The sequence below is a fragment of the Cynara cardunculus genome, unplaced genomic scaffold (assembly GCF_001531365.2).
Source record: "Cynara cardunculus var. scolymus isolate 2C unplaced genomic scaffold, CcrdV1 Un_Scaffold_818, whole genome shotgun sequence".
In the NCBI taxonomy this organism is placed as follows: domain Eukaryota; kingdom Viridiplantae; phylum Streptophyta; class Magnoliopsida; order Asterales; family Asteraceae; genus Cynara; species Cynara cardunculus.
The window spans coordinates 162,560-165,414 of record NW_020200625.1 but is presented as its reverse complement, the minus strand read 5'-3'; the positions used below and the strand labels follow the sequence as shown (position 1 = coordinate 165,414).

The window sequence follows — 2,855 nt, the reverse complement described above, 5'->3', positions numbered from 1 at the left end:
ATATAATTTAATTTAAGTTTAATAATAAAACAATTTATTTTTGGTTTAATATTATAAATTTTATAAAGATAATAATTAAGTATTCTGTTAGAATTTAACGATTATATAAATTATATTTTAGATTTTTTATATTTAAAATTAGATGTTTATCTTGTATTTGATTGTGTTTACCTGCAGTTAGTTACACGAATTCAGATATGGGATGAAATCGGATAAGAATGAACGGGTTTAAGAGTTTTTAAGAGTTTTAAGAGTTTTTAAGAGTTTTAGCCAAATGCTTTATAAGATAGTATATATATATATATATACATATATATATATATATATTGATAGGATTTAGTTGAGTTTAATTACATTATTAGTCGTTAAAGTGATTTAGTTTCGTTTTGCCATCAAGTTATCAGTTAGGATTAATAGTAAGTTTGGGTGCTTGTTTAGGGCATATATAAAGGAATAAATTTGGGGAATCGATAAGTTTTGTGAAGTTTAAGGTACGGGTTCTTAATTCTATTCATTCATTTGATTCGTATACATTTGTTTACGAGCCCTTAAGCTTTCTTTCAACTCGGATTGATTGACTCACGATTATTGATATCATTTTTGTACCGCATTTTCATTCACTTGCAATTGTTCTATGTCATACATATCGTAAGAAAGCCACTTTCTAATCATGTTATTTAAGTGGGTCGATGTTGGTACAAGTATGTGTTTTCTCCAAAATAATACGTTTATTTGTTTGGTAACATTTTGGTATGATTTTTACCTCTAAAAGTACATATGTTGGTACATTTGATCGATTATGTATTTTTCGAATTGATCCACTCCTTACTTGACTTATGTTTGACTTTTCGTTTGACATCGTCATTTATTGCCATATGTAAGACGTATAACGTCACATTCGTTGTGACAACTCAACTCTGGGTAACTCGAGCTACTAACCACCTATGGGGGTACCATAGGCACGTCATTGTGGCATCGATGGCGTGACACTAACCGTGGCAGTGTGATCAGTCCACGACGTCTCCTCTTTTGGTGCTCTGAGCTATTTTGGTGTGATGGATATTCGATTTAGGAGGCGTATGGGTCGGCCCTAGCACCTGTGATTCTTTTGTAGGGTGGATGTCGTTGTAGTGTCCAACGCCACATCTCACATTTGGTACGTGTGGATCTGCAGTCCAACGTACAGGCTTGTGTGGCCATATGTCTGACACTTGTCCTATTAGTTAATATGCAAGTGTATGCGTTTTCGAGCTCGATTTGTCCCTTCATATGATTTCGTATGATTATGTTATTTGTTGATTTTCTAAGATTTTGGTACTCGTTGGGTTTGATGTCTTGAGATAATTTTGGCATGTTTGTATTACCATTTTTCTATATTTGTTTATCCGTTCACTGGGCATTTGGCTCAGCTGTGTTTTCTTCTATTCCTCACGGCAGGTAATCAAGGGGATGCTAGGTTTTGTGACAGAGAGTAGGGCTGTGCAAAAACCCGCCCAACCCGAACTACCCGAATTACCCGACCGAATTGACCCGATCCGAACCGACAAAAATAGACCCGAATTGACCCGATATCCGAATCCGACATATATATCGGGTATAGGGGATCGGGTAGGGTCTCATAACCCACCACCCGAACCCGCCCGAAACCCGATTCAATGAAAAGCCTTAGCGTAAAGTAAATTAGGGTTGTGCTTAGATTAGGGCTTAGTGAATCCTCATAGTCCCGACCGATTTTCCCAAACCCGATTCTGCTGCACGCCTGCACCCGACGGTCGACGCTGCTGCACGCCTGCTGCCTGCACCCGACGCTACTCTCCGACGACCGACTCCGACTCTGCTGGCCGGCGACCGACTCCGACGCTGCTGCCTGCACCCGACGCTGCTCGTTCTACACAATACACACTACATAGGTTTAATTCCTTGATTTATATGTGTCAATGCCTTCAGCTTCTATGTCATTTATATGTGTCACGATATCGCTCCCTCTCTTGCTTGATTTACAGGTTTAATTCCTTGATTTATATGTGTGTTTCCTTGATTTATATGTGTGTGTATATATAATTTAACTTTATCGCTCCCTCTCTTGCTTATGGAAATCTTCAAAATTTTCAAGACTTCCCAGAACTTCTTCACAAGTCAGGGTCTGTTTTAGATTGTTTACAATTTCACTCATGGCGTTGGAGTTTTTGTTTACAAGTCAGGGTCTGTTTTAGATTGTTTACAACAAGTATTATCACTAGTTCTGGGTTTTCCGTGAATATGTAGTTTTTGTTCATGACCATCYAAAATCAACCAAAAGGATAACATAACTAATGTACATGAACTTAACCAAGAGAAGAACATGAGATAATTCAATATACATGAACTTGTGACAGGAGCAACATGCCAATGAAAATCACCAGCTATAATGTAAACAATCTGTTCAACATGAACTTGTCAACATAATCTGTCAACATAATCTGTTCACTTGTGAACATAATTCTGTTCACTTGTGAGATATGTGCTCCTATAACACTAAACAATGAAAATCACCAGCTTATGATTTGAATTCGAACATGAACAAGTTTATGCTTAAGCTTCTTCGATAGGCTAGGAAAAATGACAAGCAATATAYGAATTACCGAAGATATCAGTGACAGAAATTGGCATACCTTTGCCTTCTAGCATATTGATATATTTTTAGATTGTTTACAATTGTAGATGGAAAAAATTAGCACGTCTCAGTCCGGAAGTAACAGTCATCATCAAGCTCCTCCTTCACAATCTAATCCTACCGTAAGTCAATCTATTCCGGAAAGTACTAGAAAAAGGAAAACATTAGAATCCAGATCTCAAGTTTGGGACCATTTTGAGAA

General features: G+C 37.1%; 1 long non-coding RNA gene across 1 annotated transcript in view; it reads left to right on the top strand.

The window, feature by feature from the left end:
- The window catches only part of LOC112501999, a 3,504-nt gene extending 2,029 nt beyond the window's left edge, over positions 1 to 1,475 (top strand). Inside the window, exons 2-3 of the long non-coding RNA XR_003067599.1 lie at positions 439 to 491; positions 1,438 to 1,475. This is a non-coding gene — a long non-coding RNA (uncharacterized LOC112501999). The remainder of the gene's footprint in view (positions 1 to 438; positions 492 to 1,437) is intronic.
- The last annotated feature ends 1,380 nt before the right edge of the window (positions 1,476 to 2,855 follow it).